Source organism: Malaclemys terrapin, chromosome 4 (genome assembly GCF_027887155.1).
Source record: "Malaclemys terrapin pileata isolate rMalTer1 chromosome 4, rMalTer1.hap1, whole genome shotgun sequence".
Lineage (NCBI taxonomy): Eukaryota > Metazoa > Chordata > Testudines > Emydidae > Malaclemys > Malaclemys terrapin.
This window is the reverse complement of record NC_071508.1, coordinates 109,467,829-109,486,642: the sequence shown is the minus strand read 5'-3', so window position 1 is coordinate 109,486,642 and position 18,814 is coordinate 109,467,829. Positions and strand designations below refer to the sequence as shown.

The 18,814-nt window shown below is 44.2% G+C and overlaps 1 long non-coding RNA gene across 2 annotated transcripts in view; it reads left to right on the top strand.

The window, feature by feature from the left end:
- The window catches only part of LOC128835813 (uncharacterized), a 188,750-nt gene that overhangs the window by 89,277 nt on the left and 80,659 nt on the right, over positions 1 to 18,814 (top strand). The window contains exon 1 of one of the 2 annotated variants that reach the window (XR_008444700.1): positions 3,799 to 3,849. The exons of the other annotated variant lie outside the window; for it this stretch is intronic. This is a non-coding gene — a long non-coding RNA (uncharacterized LOC128835813). Of the gene's footprint in view, positions 1 to 3,798; positions 3,850 to 18,814 lie in introns of those variants that run through there. 2 annotated transcript variants of the gene reach the window in all.

Sequence of the window (18,814 nt, the reverse complement as noted above, 5' to 3'; positions counted from 1 at the left end):
GTCGCTGCCATCCTATGGGTCCTGCGGGATGCTAGGCTGACGGCCAACCCCAAGAAATACAAAATTGGCTGGCAAGAGACCACATTCTTGGGATACACCCTTGGGCGACCCAAGTGTGACCTTTGGTGGGGAAGGTCCAGTCACTACACTCATATGAGGCCCCCACTACAAAGAAACAGGTGCGGCAATTCCTGGGGTTAGCGGGCTACTATCGCCACTTTATCCCTGGGTTTGCCTCGATCGCAGCCCCACTGACAGAGCTTCTGAGGAAGGACAGCCTTCGGCATGTGCGGTGGACAAACGAATGTCAACAGGCCTTCCAAACCCTCAAGGACCAGCTGTGCAAAGAGCCGGTGCTCTTCAGCCCTGACTTTGACAGGGAGTTACTACTGCAGACTGACGCATCGGAGGTAGGCCTGGGGGCAGTCCTTTCACAAGAGGTAAATGGGGAAGAACACCCTATATAATATATCAGTCATAAGCTGTTCACCTAACAGCGAAATTATGCAGTGGTTGAGAAGGAAGCACTGGCCATCAAGTGGCTGGTGGACACCTTACGATATTATCTCATAGGCGGCCCCTTCATACTAGTAACTGACCATGCATCTCTGAAGTGGCTACAAATGGCAAAAGAGACAACCCCCTGGATTATGCGCTGGTACCTAACCTGGAAGCCTTATGCCTTCACTATTCAGCATCGAGTAGGTAAGGACCATATCAACACGGACTTTTTCTCCCGTTTGAGGGAAGAGGAGGGTGCCATCTCTGGGTTTCCCGGAGACGACTTGAGTGGGGGTGTCTCTAGTGAGGCCGAGTGGCCTCCTTCTGACCGGGAGGGCGAGGGACCATTACACCTTGGAGGGTGGAGTCTAGATCACCCTGCCCCCCCTCACCGGAAGTACTGGGGCAGGGCCGGAAGTATAAAAGGCAGGCCCTGCAGCACAGTTGGTGAAGAGCCTGCGGAGGAGAAGACACTCTGCCTATGCTGCTGCGTCCCAGAGGGGAACCTACGCCTGGCTGTTCCCGATCCCCAGATGCCGATGAGGACTGGCCCAGAGTGCCTGCCGCCGTGTACCCTGAGGAGCCGGAAGAGGCCTGGAGGCCACAGGTACCAAACCCTGGGGAGGCAGGAAGTGGCCCAGGGGCAGCCACGGAGCCACTGGCTGCAGAGCCAGGTGTGGCTCAGTCGTCATGTTGCAGCTGGATTCTTGCCAACGCAGGGGCAGCCAATCCTGCCTCTGCTAGGGCCCTGGGGTGGGACATGGTGGAGTAGGGTGGACCTGCGTCCCTCTGCCACCCTGCCCCAGGGTGGCTTATTCCCTCCACTGTGCAGAGAAGCTCTAGCTCTGAAGAGGAGCCTCCCTTACCAGCTCCCTTATGGACTGCTGCTTTGCTGGCTGCCTGAGCCCCACCCAGGCTAAAGCCAGCCTTAAGACTGCTTGCTGGAAACCTGAGCCTACTCAAGCCCAGGCCCTAGCTCGCTGTAGACTGTTTGCTTAGCTGGCTGCCTGAGCTCTGCCCAGGCCAAAGCCAGCCCTGAAAGACTGTTTTGTTGCTGGCTGCCAGAGCCTCCTCAAGCCCAAGCCCCCAGCTCAGTTATAGACTCTGTTTAAGGGCTGACAGCTTGAACCGCCCAAACCCTGCTAAAACCTGATTGTGAGTGTTGATTGCCCAGCCCTATTGTGGGCTCTTGGCTGTCCTGTGGACTCTGGTCCTGGCCAGACAGGACCGGACTGAGTGGCCTCCCTCCAACTTAATGCAAGATGGAACAGATTGTTTAGCATCAGTAGTTAGCATATATTCTAAGGGACTATTCAAGGTACAGTGGCCCACTAACACCTCTGCAGTTATAGGACAAAAAAGGGAGATTAATGGATTGCAGATTGTTGTAATAAGTCATAAATTCAGTGTCTATGTTCAATCCATGATTTTTAGTGTCTAGCAGAGTTATGAATTTAAGCTCCCAGTCACTAAATCCCCCCCTTTTGTCCTGTGACTGTAGAAGTGTTAACGGATCACTGTACTTTGAATGGTCTCTTAGAATATCCGCCAACTACTTATGCTAAGCAATCTCTTCCACCTTGCATTTTGCTGTGATGCTTGAGTACCTTTCCCAGACCTGAAGACGAGCTCTGTGTGCTCAAAATCTCATCTCTTTCACCAATAGAAGTTGGTCCAGTAAAAGATAGTACCTAGGGTGACCTCCGTGCCGGGAGGGAGGCTGGTTTTTAGGGCAGAGGAGCAGCCGAGCACTGCATCTCTGATTGCAGAGCGGGGGCAGCCAGCGGGGCTCCAGAGGGTTGGGGCGGGGGTGGGGCTCTGGCGGCCTTTTTTTTTTTTTTTTGCTCCGCCCCCCCGCCCCAACCCTCTGGAGCCGCTGGCTGCCCCCACTCTGCAATCAGAGATGCAGTGCTCGGCTGCTCCTCTGCCCTAAAAACCAGCCTCCCTCCCGGCACGGGCTTGTCCCGCCTCCGCACACAAAGGCTGGTGCAGGAGGCAAAGTCCCGGGGGGTGGGGCCGGGAAGGCCGCAGGAGCAGGGGGCAGCGAGAACACACCCGGGGACGGGAGAGCCCTGCAAAGGAGGCACAGACCCCCCCTTCCCCACCCTGTAGCTGCCATAAGCTCCAGTGAACAAACCGGAGCGCTCCCCCCTTGGTGTGTGTGGGACTGCCGAGCTGAGCCGCTTCCTTCTTCCCCTGCCGCCTCCACTCCACTCACGGGCGGGAGGTTTTGGGTTACAGCGCCCGCACCCCGGACCCCCCCACAGCCGCAGCGCCAAGAAAGAGGCGCAGACTCGGAGCAACTGCCCGACCCCCCTCCACACATCCCTCCTCCGCTGGCCTCCAGGCGCAGCTGCTGTACCGCACCACCCTCTTAATCTTCATGGCGGCCGCGCCACACACGCTGGTGTCCGGCCTCCCTCCAGCGCTTGCGCCGCCGCCATACAGCTGATCAGTGCGCAAGCGGTGTGCGTGGGGAAGAGGCGGGGCCAGGGGAGCTATCCAATCGGGGAAGGAGGGGGCGGAGTCGGGGCGGGGAGGGGGGGCGCGAGCCGGAGTGGAGGGCAAAAATTGCTTCTTTGTCCAGTGTCCCGACCAAACATCGGTCGGGACGCAGGACAAACAAGTAAATATTGGGACAGTCCCGATAAAATCGGGACATCTGGTCACCCTAATAGTACCTCACCCACTTTCTCTCTCTAATATCCTGTGACCAGCATGGCTACAACTACACTGCATACCCAATCATTAGTCATTTTGATTTGTACGTTAAAGAACAGGAGTGCAATGTCTCATGATTTAAATTTAGCTAGGATGTGAAATCAATACTTCTTGCAGACCAGAGGCAGAGTTTTCAAAGTGTTGCATCTAAGTTGGATCTGTAAAATGGAATTTAGGTACAAAGAAAGCAGCCTTTAAAATGCTCTTTGTTAAGGAAAATTAGCTTAAGCAACTGCTTCTTATGGTTTGAGGCCATTATCAGTTAAAAGTAGATACAGCATGTACCTGGAGCCAGGGAGGGGGAAGAAGGGAGACATCTGGAATCAAAGAGATAAGGGATTCCAAGAATTGCCTTCTGTTGTAAGTTGCAGACCTGAGGCCCTCCTTAGGGGAGAAATTCCTAGCTCATTGCTACACTGGTCAGCACGGGGAGAGTGTCCAGCGGAGATAGGTAGTAGATAAGAAATATGTTTGTACATTGGCTAAAACTTACGGTGCACGAGGCTTGCATGCCTTTCGTTTTGTATATAGCTTGGCTGTGAATGTATGGGGTCCCTCCTAACTAGCAGGATGGTACCACGCCCGGGCGTAATAAACTTTGGCTTGGCTGTGTAATACTCTGCAGTGGTAAGTTTGTTTTACGTGCCTCGTCCTAGAACGAACTGTACGTGTCTTAAAGGTATAATTCGTAACATCTTTGTATTTTGGCCTGATGTTGGAAGGGGAGAGAGCCCTCAACTCCCTTTGATTTCACTGCGGGGTTGCCCCGCACTTCACAGGATCCAGTCTTTGGACAGATTTTTCATAGGGGACAATTAACAATAAAAAATGTTCTATGATGCTAAATTCTGAATGTTGGCACTCAGGCAGGTAGGCTTGGTTCTGGTCTGTCACTGAACAGTGAACATTTTCAATGTCTGTCCATGACTGACTGTATAATGAGCAGAATTGAGCTAGCTGACTGCAATCATATAGCTTTAGGCATGACTGCTGTTAAAGTAATCCCCTTAAAACCCTGCACTTCACCAGAAATAACCTTGGCCTGGATTGTAACCTTGGCCTTTAAATTGCCAACGGAGCCCCAGGGGTCCTAGCTGCTGCCGCTACTCCAGGGCTCTGGCAGCAGGGCTCGGGTGGCGATTTAAAGGGCCCGGGGCGCCAGCCGCAACTACCGCCCCGGGCCCTTTAAATCTCCGCCGGCTCTGGCAGCGGGGCTCAGGCAACAATTTAAAGGGCCCGAGGTGGTAGTGGTGGCCGGAGCCCTGGGCCCTTTAAATCGCCACCCGAGCCCTGCTGCTGGAGCCACGGGGTAACAGTGGTGGCTGGGGGCTCCGGCGGTGATTTAAAAGGCCAGTGGTGGTAGCGGCGGCTGGAGCCCCAGGCTGGAGCTGCTCGAGCCCCGCTGCAGGAGTCCTGGGGTAGTGGCGGCGGGGCTCCGGCAGCAATTTAAAGGGCCTGGGGTGGTAGTGGCGGCCGGAGCCCTGGGCCCTTTAAATTACCACCTGAGCCCCACTGCCAAACCCCTGGGGTCGTGGCGGCAGCCGGGACCCCTGGGGCTCTGTCGGCAATTTAAAGGGCCCAGGGGTCCAGCTTACCGGGTCGTACCGGCTTACTTTCACCTCTGTTTGTACATCTAAATCCTTTTTTATTTTGAGCGCAGTCTGCTAAGGCTGGTAATCAATTAAATAAAGTTCACCTATACCTTTATCAATCTGCAGATAATACCAGTTCTGTGTGCAAATTGTTCTGAGTTGGTTGTTAATACTGCAGTAAAGATAGAGCAGTGTACATCTAAATGACTGGTAAGGATGGTATTTCTGTTTCTTCTGCACATTGTTGAGGTTAAGGGTGTGAAGTCAGTTCAATTTATCTACACAGGCTGAACTACTGCAGTGTCTCCTGCTGAAGTATGCATCAGGAGTCTCTCTTTTATCTAAATACTCAGCTCGTTTGCCCAACAGACATGAAACAGTGCAATATTTTTATGAAAAACTTACCAGAGCTGTATCCTTACCAAAGTTAACTCTGAGTACCCCAATATTGCGCTGAAAACTGAAGTAATCATTAGGATGTCAGCCAAATAGAAGCAAATACCTTTCTTTGGCCATATTTACCAATGGATAACTTCTATTAGTAAACATAAATAATATAGTCTAAGGCTCCATGAAATTGAAAATGCACAAATCAAGTGCTGCGGCATAATAGCAAAAGAAGGAAAATTAGTGCAACCACATAAGTCTATATTCTTTACTAGTGAAAAAGAAAATGACCAAATGCCAAAATGACAAGAGAAGATTAAAAGTACAGTGAATGATATATAACTATCTGCTGGAGAGAATTTCTAAAAATATGCATGGTGCTTAAGTGACGAATAAAAGACATGGATCCTGCCCCAAAGAATTTACTGTCTGGGGCTTGATCCTAGAAATCATTACTCACTGAGTAGTCCCGTTGATGCCAATGATAATATACATTCATGAATTTATAGTAACAAATACGTCTGTGATGTTAAAATTGTGGTCCCTGGTCCCTGTATACCCTGAGCACTTGCCTTCAGAAATCAGGATCCTGGAAGATGGCTCAAGTTGAGGCACCCAAAATTACTAGTCACTTTTGAAAGTCTTGACCAAAGTGGGCTGGCCAAGGTTAGACAGGAGATCTGTGGCAGAAGCAAGAATAGAACCCTGGGCTCAGTACCAGGGCCGGCTTTAGGCCAATTCCCCCGATTCGGCGGCGGGTCCTTCAAGACCCGGAGCGAGTGAAGGACCCGCCACCGAAGTGCCACCGAAGACCTGGACCACCGCCGGGTATTCAAATCGGACCCTGCACTTCCTAAAGCCGGCCCTGCTCAGTACAGTGGCTAAACAAAAGATAATTCTGTAAGAGTTTGCAAGATTGAATGACTAATAGTAACAGTAGGTTGTGGTTCAAGGTCTGCACTCACAAGAGTGGTCTCATTGTGTTCAATGGGAACGTTTAGAAGAGTAAATGTTGAAACATTGGGTTTTTGAGTTTATGGCTTCCTACAGGAAATCAATGGGACTACTTGCAGTGGTAAGGTTTATGCACATGAATAAGGTTTGCAGGAATGGGCCTATATTTATTGCATTTTGATTAGTAAATCACATTTATTTGTGGATTTCAGCACTCTCCACTCCTCAATATTCCCCCCCTATAGATCTCCTGTTTTCGAAAGATGCATTATGGGCTGACAACATCCAGGGTTGGTTTTATTTCTTTCATCAGTAGTTGAGTCCACCTACAGCACTCTAACTTGCAAACACCAATTCCACTTGGTATAACGAAGGAATAATGACAGTGGAAAGGAACACTGTAACTAGCTCACAAACTCCACTGCTGCAATATAAATGCCAAGGTATTTATAGAAAAGGCAGAATTGAGGCCTTTACTTCCAAAGTGGGAGGCATTTGACTGTCACAATGTTCAGCTTTAATAGGGTTGTCACACCAAATAAGAAGATAAAATTAACAGTCGGGTATTTCACTAGCCAACTACAAACTTGCATTGTCAGAGAGTAAGTGAGGAATATGATGCTTCACTGTGCCATGACCAAAAAGCTGAATTTGTCAAAGAGAATAGATTACGAATTTGCTTTTGTCAGCCACAATTCACACACGTAAATGTATGCTGTTGTTTCTGAATAAAGCTAAATATATTTTTCTGAATCAATATAGTCCTTTAGCTGGAATTTATTTTGTGCTTTTATACCCAATAGACCATTTTCCTGGGTGGCATAGCTGACCTGGGAAATTAATTCTCTAAGCATTGCCTTTTCTATAAATGCCTTTGCTTCACCTTGGCATTTATTATTGCAGCAGTAAGCCACTGTACTATCACAACATTCTGTGACATTGACATTATCCCTTGAACTCTCAGGGGCATAAAATGATGATGCAACCATATGGCACTTAGTGTATAGTTATGCCAGACTTTCTTGCTCTTGACTTACTATATTTTAACCAAATGGCAAAAATTAAGCGTGCAGAGATTAATACCAAAATTAATACAGCAGTTTAATTCCATTGTGTCCTATGCTTCCTTCCTGTCTTTGGCATAGCAGGGAGCAAACAGGTATCAATCATATGTAATATAAACTAAGGGGGTCTTGCAGATGGGAAAGGCCAGTGGTTCTCAAACTTTTGTACTGGTGATCCCTTTCACACAGCAAGCCTGAGTGTGACCCCCCCCTTATAAATTAAAAAAACGTTTTTATATATTTAACACCATTATAAATGCTGGATGCAAAGCAGGGTTTGGGGTGGAGGCTGACAACTCGTGACCCTCCATGTAATAACCTCGTGACCCTCTGAGGGGTCCTGACCTCCAGTTTGAGAACCCCTGGGAAAGGCTATTACATGGCATGCTCCACACTTCACAATGCATCGTCAGCATATAGACCTTTATTATTAATGTGTATTAACCAATCAGCTGGAACCGAGATAAGTGCAAGAAGATTTAAACTGTGTAGTATAATAGCTGTAAAACAGCCAATAGAAACTGGAGGGTAAATAAACATATTTTCAAAACTGGAACTTGTGTGTTGGTAAGTCCTGTACATGATATAGAATGTATGTGAACTTTTTGTGATGCTTATAAAAGTGCTGATTATTCAGTTATTTTTTGATGGTTTGCGTCTGAACTGTTGAAAGATAATAAGAGGTACTGGAGAGATGAGATGTAGTCCTTTGCAGGGGAGGTACCCTCTGTTTCAAAGTGGCTTGATTTTTTTGGCCTGCTCAAAAAATCTTTAGTTCTAATCCAGTTTCTTTTCCAATTTGGATTGTTGTAATCACAAGAGACACTTCTGCTTAGGTGGCAGTTGTGAATAAATATCATGTTCCACATTTCAGTCTCTGTTCCAGAAATGGTGGTTTGAACAGGGCCTGCTCACAAATACACCCCAGTCACATTCCAGCCAATAACCTATTTAATTTGTTATATAAACCTTTACATACCCTTCCCATGTGATAAATGTAGATTAGACACTTACTTAACCACAGTGCCATACCTCATTTACATTCTTAAAACAATCAAAGTCACTGTATGTCAAGAGACAGCATATTACATCTAAACCAACACAATTCACTCACACAGCCAGCCAGTTAGAAAAAGAACAGTTTAACCAAATAAAGATGTGGGGCCAGCTGCTTAGCTAGTGTAAATTAACTTCAAATAGGAAACCAGACATAGATCTAAATGAAAAAGCTGAGCAGGCAGTAGGAATCGTCATTTCCAAACACAGAGTTACCTTTCCAGACCAAGGACTTCCATTCTACACTGATTTACCTCAGCTGAGGGTCTTGCTCAAGGTATCTATGAAAACAGGTGTTTCCGAATAGGGCTAGCCATTTAAATGGCCAAAATGAACTAGATACAATAGAGCCCGATAATAAGATTACTTACTTTAGAAGGAATAAAATGAGAATGAGAAAATAATGTTATTCCCCCAAAAAGGAAAATGGAAACATTAACTAGACTTATAGTAAGCCTGATTTTTAAAAGGACAGAAGCCCAAGGCCACACACTGGTAGCCACAAATGAACCTTTGATAGGAGCAGAACCCTATGAATCTCTGCACATCTGTGTCTGGGGACTAGTTCAATTCTGCACAAAGGAACTTAGGTTCTTTGGAAAATGTTACCCTTAAGGTCTAATTAGATGTCTAACTGGATGTCCATGTGCACATACACATGATTTTCGGGAGCAGCTGCAGTTCTTTTGTGTGCAGGTTAGGCATGCAATTTGTCATGGCCCTCAGCTTATATCCTTTTGAAAACTGACCCCAGTAAATCCTTTCTTTTTTTTAATATTACAGGGAATTTCCTGCCAGAGATTTGAAATTTCTTGATCTTTTTTTTTTAAAAGGAACCCATGGCTATCAATAGCATTTTTAACAGAACAGATACTCTCAAAAGACTGGCAGATTGAGAAAAGGGAATGTTCAAAGGTGCTGTTTAACTCTGACTGGATTGGTCACTTTCTTAATTCCTTGCTGTACTGTATTGATTCAAATTAAATAATAAAGGATGCTATCAATGTTCTGTTTGTACAGCAATTTAAACATTAAAACACACAATCCTTTATTTCCCTATATGTTACAGAATGATGTTTCTTATCAGCATATTGTATATTGCACAAAAATTGTAGTATTATATATTAGTCATGGAAAGATATTTCATTTTAAACCATCTGGTGTGTCTGTTGACAATGCAGAATTGTTCCCTACACTGTATTTAATTAGGCAATTAGGCAAATTGCATGAATTCCATATTTATATCCTTGAAACTGAGAAAAATTGGGAAACTCTGAAGCTGTAGAATATTTTAAAATGGTAAACTTTAAAAATATTTATTTTTTGGTTTACAGAAAAATACAGCTATAGGGTTGACATTCACTCTTCGCAATCACTTCTACGATCTCAAGCCATTATTTCCACCTGAATTGTGAGTTGAGGCCATGGTAACTTAGGTTAAATGCAGCATGTCAACTGGAAAATCTTATGATGGGTCTGAAAATAACCCTTATTACTACGTACTCTACTCACGCAGTGTGCAGGGTTTGTGCCAAACGATATACTTAATACCCAACACCCTCATTATTATTTATTTAATTGTATTAGTTAGAGGGAGTAATGTGCCTCATTGTTAGCTCTTTGGGGTAGAGCTGTACAGGGGGGAGGAAGGAAGTCAGTTGTCCACTCCGTGACCACATGTAACTGTCATTGGTATGAATGGGACTCATGCAGACATCAAGGGGAGAACAGACCCTTAGACCTAATGGGCAAAATTTTACTCCAGTGTACAGAGCCCATGCAAGGTACTATATATACCAGATAGACCTTATATATAGGCCCCAATTGCACCTTTAGCACAGAATGTAAGTACAACATTAAGAAGCCTTATGCAGGACTTCTGTATCATGGGGAATCTGAACATGAAAATATGTGGGGGAAATTTGAAAATGAAAATATATGTTGAAAAAAATTTGCCCCTCTGCTACTGGATATATTTTTACCACAAATGTGGCTGGGTTTTTCATATCAATAAAAATAACTTTTGGAAATAAATAGGAAAAGTAAGAAATTCTCCAGATAAGAGCTAACCATAACTTTCTGTATGCCATTATGTAGCAAGCAAAAAAGGAGCCCACTTGTGTGAGATTGTCCCCATCCTGGCCCATCACCTCTGATGTGTGAATCCAAGACCAGAACGGCTAGGGGGTCCAGGAAAGGAGGAATGTGAAGCCACCCTCCTTCCACTAGCTTTTCTACATAGATAGGAGCAGACCCATATTTGGAAAGTCCCTGCTGCATATGGATCTAGGGTGGGCTCAGGGGGGAAAAGGAACAATCAAGCCCAGATTTTGCACTGATATATTTCATCGACCCCAGTCAAAGGGCTCTTTAAACATTAATGATCACCTCTCTCCTGTCCAGCAGGTGAATATTATTAAATTCCTTTTTAAAATGGCTAAGCCAGTCTTGCAAAATTCTACTCACTCATTTGCCCAGGGCACATAATTTATATTTATTTGACTGTTTTTTTTCATTATCATCCTCCTCATCATGGCATGTCTCGGAAAGTACTTTCTTATCCAGGCTGGCAAATTTTCAGCATAGTTTTGCAAAGCCAGGTTAATCTGAAGTTCAAAAAAGTTGTGACCGGTCCACTCACGAGTGTTGTAGCACCACTGCAGCATGTTAATTGCATGGCAGGTTTATAATGAGTTCATTTTTCAGGCCACCGGTTAAAGTTCATAGCCTAGAAGGCAGTGGCTGCTGCTGCTTATTAAGGCCTGGATCCTGTAAGGTGCTGAGCAACTCTTGCTCAACACTTTGCTACTTCAACTCCCACTGAAGTCGATAGGAGATAAGGTATGTCTGCACTGCAGCTGGGACCAAGCCTCCAAGCCTGGGTAGACAGACTTGTGCTAGCTTGCCTCAAGCTAGTGTGCTACAAATAGCAATGTGGATATTGCACCACCAGCAGAGGTTTGAGCTACCCGCCTGAGCTTGGACCCAGGGAGTTGGGCAGATCTGAGTTCATATCCACTGGATCCCTTGGGTCTGAGCTTGGGCAGCTAACCTGGACCTGTGCCAGAAGCGCAACTTCCACATTGCTAGTTTTACTGTGCTAGCTCAAGCCAAGCTAGCACGCACAAGTCTGTCTACCCGGGCTGGGACACACACTCCCACCTGCAATGTAGATATTCCCTTCAGGGCCTGATCCTGAAAGGTGCCGAGTGCCATCAACTCCCATTGATTTCATTGGGAGTTGTTGGCACTCAGCACCCTGCAGGATCCAGCTTCAAGAGCTAAGATTAAATGCTTCTCAGTTGACTTGCCATTAATATCTGTGTTAGGGATTGGCCAATTCTGTAATTGGAGTAGCTGTAATAATGTCAAAAACATTTTTATTTGCTTGTTCGCTGAATCTAAAATGAGAGGATGAGGTGATAATGCCAGCGAAATGCTATAATGTAATACAGAATATTTACTGACTTACAGAATGTTGTAACTGTAATTACAGGGCATTTGGCGCAAAACTCTGTCAGAATTTGTTTCCACCATGCCTAGGGTCCAATCTCATAAAGATCCACTAATGTCAATGGGAGTTTTGCCTGAGTAAGGACTGTAGGACTCAGCTAGTACTCTTGTTACAAATCAAGTGATATATTTAGTCTCTACCAATAGAAAGGTCATCCATCACTATTCTGCCTTCAACAGTTGAACATTGCATCAAAATCAAAACACACTTGAAAAAAAAAAAAGGTAGTATTGGCGATTGCTACAGCGTTTTCAAATCAGAACGAGTGTCCTTTGTCGGCTGCCCTTGGAGCATTCTTTAACTCGTGTTAATTAAGAGTATCTCGGAAGTTCAGAAAGTGATACCTGAAACTCAGAAGTAGTGTCAAAAGAACTATGATATCAGAAATATTCATGATGAATATTAAAAAGACACCATAGATGTTGGGTATTTACAGCAGGTCCCCTGCAATGCTGTAGCACATTTTGTTCAATGTGGTACAATTTCAATAGCAGCATTCATGAATTATTTATTATTTGCATTCTCAACCACAGTTTTTCGGTTACATATATGTTTGAGGTTTCTTTTCCCCTCTCTAGACTCTTCCTTCTTCCCAATTACAGGCCTCATCCTGCCCATTTAAGCAAAAATCCTATTAACCGTAATGGGAGTTTTGTCTTCCCATGGACTGCAGGAAGAAGCCCTACTTTTGAAATGATATAACCTCCTTTCCAATAATTTTGACTGGGATTTTCATTTGCTTAACAACCACAGGCCAACTTTGGAAGTCTGCACTCAGTGCTTACTCAGCCAGTGCACCCATTGCCCAATTCTGGAAGCTGAAGATGTTCAGCACGTCACAGGGTCAGGCCCTCAGTGATTTGTCCGAGATGTCACACAATGTCAGTGGTCAGGCCAGGATTCCCATGACAATTTCCTGGTTCTTAGCCTCATTTTCAGTATGGGTTTTATCATGCCAGAAGCTGAGCTTCCTCACTGAAATCAAGTGCTCAGCACCTCACAGGATCAGACTTTCAATAACCACACTGACCTCTCATTAATTGTATCCAGGATTGATCAATAGCTGAACTATTAACTGACTCCAGGCAGATGTTGAAAATATTTTCTTGTTTGTTAATTTAAAAAAAATATTTTGAGATGTTATAAAAACTAATTGCCCTTATAAATATACACGTAATTATCAGAATAAACAGAGGGGAAACTTTAAAAAATGGTGTCATCATAAAATGATCTTAGTTGATTGCATCTGCTGTGTTAGATAAAAGATTTTTTTTTAAAACTCTGTGTGCCATAACATAACTGTTTAACTTAATGTGAACATCTGTCTGTGTGTATGTGGGGGGGGGGGGGGAGAGGTGGTATATAGTACAAACAAGAATGGCAGTGCTTTCATACTCTTTGTCTTGGCACATTTGTCTGATGCACAGATATTAACAAGCCCTTTAAAAACGATTCTTTCATCAGTGCTGGCAGTGTTTTATTAATCACCATAAAATAGAATTGAAATCATGCACTCTGTCTCAGAAATCACAGTTAAAAATTACAGTCCTAGGTAGTAAAGTGGTAGGTGGATTTTTGTGTGTGTATGTTGTGTTTCCCTCCTTGCAGTGTGATTATGCTTGCATTATATTGATTATGATCATAAAGAAATCCCAGGTTGCTTTAAACTAAACCTGGCTCCAGTAAAGATTTGCAAATTTTTCATAAAATTTCACTCATCAGCAAATTGCTTTACTTCTTTTAGACTTACAATTTTAGGAAGTACTGTAAAGATTTGACTTCAGATATATTGAATTTGCATTGAATTCCCATTGAATAGCAGCACTGAGAGACACATGAGTAAAAGGTTGTGATGGTTCTCCCAGGGTACCAGGACTGGGAGTCACCTTGTTACCCGTGCCTCTCGCAAGATGGAGTCTTTCCTGTGGTAGCTGTCAGCTTTCTGACACTTCAGCTACTCAAGCACTCTCCTTTGGGCTCATGCCAGCTCTTCCTTTCCAATAATTTTGATTGAGGATTTGAATTTGCTTAACCTACTCAATCTACAGGTCCCCGCCTATAGAGGAAGTTTCCTCCGACGTCCATCAATAAGAGATTGGTTTGTGCCTTGAAGCATGAAAGCTTATATCCCTTCAAATCTAAGTAGTACACTTTTTGCTGTAAGTGTAAGACTTCCTTTCTACATAAATAACTGAAACAGGGCTGAAATTCAAAACACCAAACTTGACATGCAATTAAACCTTAAGGTGGAACTGTCCCTTTGTGAGTCTGAAATAAAACATTTTCTTATATATATTGGTACAATTATAAGTAATTAAAAATAGGTCTCATTCATCTGCAGTAAAAAAAAATCCCCTAAGATTTAATCGTGTCATAACTTTATGAAGTTTTGTTCATCACAAATACACCACTCTTTACTGGTGTGAATAGGGGCTAAGTCTCGGTGCCAGTCCATTGTCAGCTATGTTGCTTGTCACTTTCACAGAAGATTTTCTTCAAGGCTGAAACTTTGCATGTTTAGATGCTTTGGATCCAGAGAACTGAGATTCCCAAGCCTATAGTACCTGAAGGCAACAAAGAATCTCTTACTCTGACTTTTACTGTAAGAGAACCTGATAGTTTTTAGCAATAGCAGTTCTTCGTTACAAAGTTATAAAATTCTATTGTGTCTGTTTCATGTGGGTCAGGAAGGGCTTATGCTGTTGGTTTTAAAAAAAAAACAAAAATAAATTAGAAATATGAGAAATATAATGGGTAAAATAATTGCTACTAGTTTTGTTCTTGAATGAGAATATTGATAGACAAGAATGTAGCTAAGTATTTCTGAATTGAATTGTGCCATCATGCTCGCATCAAATTTAGACATGTGCAAAACTTTCATTAGAATAACCATGCCAGCTTTCACCTGGCCTGTATATCCCACGGACCAAATTTGTGGTAAGTTTGCCAAGGGTAACAACACTTTAGTGGGGGCTCAGTTTTGCTCAAATCAGGTCTAGTTTATGGTTTTGGGTAGAAACCATGTAAAATCCAGTGATTTTACTTGGCTTCTGAGCTGAAGCAAAACCAGGTTGTGACAGCTGAGTAATATTTTGATTTTTGAATTCCCATGTATCTCAAGTTCAAAATGAAATTCAGGGCTACGCAGATGTTACCTTTGTTCTTGCTCACTTTATGAATGTTGTTTTCCATTGCCATTCTGTGCTGCCAAGTGCCAATCCATATAATATCTAGAAGACAAATTCTACCCTAGCCTGTCTCTTTTTATTCTTTCTTTCTTCTGTTTATAATGGTAAGTTCCTCACTGGTAGTCCTAGTGAATAAACTCTTCATTTTATCCACAGAATTTGTACAACATAGATTCGTAGATTCTAGGACTGGAAGGAACCTCGAGAGGTCATCGAGTCCAGTCCCCTGCCCGCATGGCAGGACCAAATACTGTCTAGACCATCCCTGATAGACACTTATCTAACCTACTCTTAAATATCTCCAGAGATGGAGATTCCACAACCTCCCTAGGCAATTTATTCCAGTGTTTAACCACCCTGACAGTTAGGAACTTTTTCCTAATGTCCAACCTAAACCTCCCTTGCTGCAGTTTAAGCCCATTGCTTCTTGTTCTATCCTTAGAGGCTAAGGTGAACAAGTTTTCTTCGTCCTCCTTATGACACCCTTTTAGATACCTGAAAACTGCTATCATGTCCCTTCTCAGTCTTCTCTTTTCCAAACTAAACAAACCCAATTCTTTCAGCCTTCCTTCATAGGTCATGTTCTCAAGACCTTTAATCATTCTTGTTGCTCTTCTCTGGACCCTCTCCAATTTCTCCACATCTTTCTTGAAATGCGGTGCCCAGAACTGGACACAATACTCCAGCTGAGGCCTAACCAGAGCAGAGTAGAGCGGAAGAATGACTTCTCGTGTCTTGCTCACAACATACCTGTTAATACATCCCAGAATCACGTTTGCTTTTTTTGCAACAGCATCACACTATTGACTCATATTTAGTTTGTGGTCCACTATAACCCCTAGATCCCTTTCTGACGTACTCCTTCCTAGACAGTCTCTTCCCATTCTGTATGTGTGAAACTGATTTTTCCTTCCTAAGTGGAGCACTTTGCATTTGTCTTTGTTAAACTTCATCCTGTTTAACTCAGACCATTTCTCCAATTTGTCCAGATCATTTTGAATTATGACCCTGTCCTCCAAAGTAGTTGCAATCCCTCCCAGTTTGGTATCATCCGCAAACTTAATAAGCGTACTTTCTATGCCAATATCTAAGTCGTTAATGAAGATATTGAACAGAGCCGGTCCCAAAACAGACCCCTGTGGAACCCCACTTGTTATGCCTTTCCAGCAGGACTGGGAGCCATTAATAACAACTCTCTGAGTACGGTTATCCAGCCAGTTATGCACCCACCTTATAGTAGCCCCATCTAAGTTGTATTTGCCTAGTTTATCGATAAGAATATCATGCGAGACCGTATCAAATGCCTTACTAAAGTCTAGGTATACCACATCCACAGCTTCTCCCTTATCCACAAGACTTGTTATCCTATCAAAGAAAGCTTATCAGATTGGTTTGACATGATTTGTTCTTCACAAATCCATGCTGGCTATTCCCTATCACCTTACCACCTTCCAAGTGTTTGCAGATGATTTCCTTAATTACTTTCTCCATTATCTTCCCTGGCACAGAAGTTAAACTAACTGGTCTGTAGTTTCCTGGGTTGTTTTTATTTCCCTTTTTATAGATGGGTACTATATTTGCCCTTTTTCAGTCTTCTGGAATCTCTTCCATCTCCCACAATTTCCCAAAGATAATAGCTAGAGGCTCAGATACCTCCTCTATTAGCTCCTTGAGTATTCTAGGGTGCATTTCATCAGGCCCTGGTGACTTGCAGGCATCTAACTTTTCTAAGTGATTTTTAACTTGTTCTTTTTTTATTTTATCTGCTAAACCTACCCCCTTCCCATTAGCATTCACTATTTTAGGCATTCCTTCAGACTTCTCGGTGAAGACCGAAACAAAGAAGTCATTAAGCATCTCTGCCATTTCCAAGTTTCCTGTTACTGTTTCTCCCTCTTCACTGAGCAGTGGGCCTACCCTGTCTTTGGTCTTCCTCTTGCTTCTAATGTATTGATAAAAAGTCTTCTTGTTTCCCTTTATTCCCGTAGCTAGTTTGAGCTCATTTTGTGCCTTTGCCTTTCTAATCTTGCCCCTGCATTCCTGTGTTGTTTGCCTATATTCATCCTTTGTAACCTGTCCTAGTTTCCATTTTTTATATGACTCCTTTTTATTTTTTAGACATGGGCAGCAACAGTGCAAACTTCCCCACATTGACCAATGCCTCACCCCATATTAGGCAGGACTACCTCCAGAATGAAAAGTAGTGTAGTTTCCATGCCTATTCAATTCTAGTCCTAGGCTGATATTCAAAATAGTGACCTGGAGTGAAGTCTTTGCCCGACTGAAGACAATGGGAATTTTGCCACTGATGCCAATAGAGTCAGGATTTCATCTGTGGGGTAGAAAGGATCCATATCCCATTACCAATTCCCTGTGCCATCCCATCCATGTGCATTGCATAGATCAAAAAATCCCAACAATATGCTGTATGCAATACACTCATACTAGCGGGAGGAGGCTCTCCAGTGTTCTCCATCCCTCCCCTTTTCTCTCTCTCTACTGGTCCTTCTTTCTCTCAGTGTAACAAATGACTACCTGAGTTTGATATTATTAATTCACTCATAGGGCCTGATTCCCAGGTACAGTAAGGTCTCTATTCTGTTCCAATATCATAATTGGGTGTAAATGGCCCCCTTGTGCAGGAGACTTCCCTGGACAGCAGGGAACCCACATAAAGACTCTGTACATCAGCCCTGCCAACCCCTAGCACAGAGAGGAAATTGGGGGCATGTCAGGGATATGGTTCGAGCACCCTGCACTCTAGCGATTCTCTGCTTCCTAAGGCAAACAGGGACGTCGAAAAGAAGAGCACAAATAGCAACAGCCAAGAAGTTGCTCTAACTTAAACCAAGGACTGGGCAGGCCTCTGCACAGCTCAGAGCACAAAGGTGGCTTAAAGCTACCTTTACTTTCTTGCTGCATTCCTGCCCCAGGGGAGAGTCAGGCCCATAGGTTTTAAACTTGTGCTCAGACAGACATTTGTCCCTCACAGAGAAAAAAGTTAGAGGGCACGTTGATATTGGCAATAACAGAAGATTAGACTAGTAAATGCAGTGCAGTTAGTACATTTATTGGGGAATGGGCACAAGAAGGAGTCGGGGTTCCCCAAACCAATTGCCAACTAAACCATCATGACAGGCATTTGAACCCACCCTTTGAATTAGGATTGTGCATACATGTGCAATTACTATGTGTGAATATGATAAGACAAACTTAAATGTAATCTCTGCTTCCAGCCAATAAATAGTACAATAGCCTACTTTTCTTAGGAGTGATGCCAGAAAGGAAGAGGCTTAAAATAGTCTAAAATTTCCCAATCCTGTTTAACCACTACTTTTCCCGGAGAAATTCAAAGCTGCAGTGGCTCTTTCAAACACTTCTCTTGATTGTATTGTTTTCTGCTTGGTGGCGAAGGTGAATTACCCACAATGTGACTGTAATAGGTCCTAGCCGGGGCTCGACCCTTCCGGGCAGGAGGGGAGCCACACCGACTCACTACTGTGGGAACAAGCAGTCAGTTAGTCCCGAAGCTCCGGCTCTTTGGTGCAGGGCCGGAGCGACCACAGTGAAAGCTCAGGCCCTGGACTGCAGGAGCGGAGCAAACACAGTAAAACTCAGGCCCTTGACTGTAGGGGTTGAGCGAGCAAACAGTTCAGAGCCCAGGCCCTAGATCAGGGCGGGGCAAACACAGTTAAGCTCAGGCCCTTGTTTGCAGGGAGCTGAGTCAGCAAGCAGTTCAAAGCCCAGGCCCTGGATCAGGGCGGGGCAAACACAGTTAGGCTCAGGCCCTTGTTTGCAGGGGCTGAGCGAGCAAATAGTTCAAAGCCCAGGCCCTGG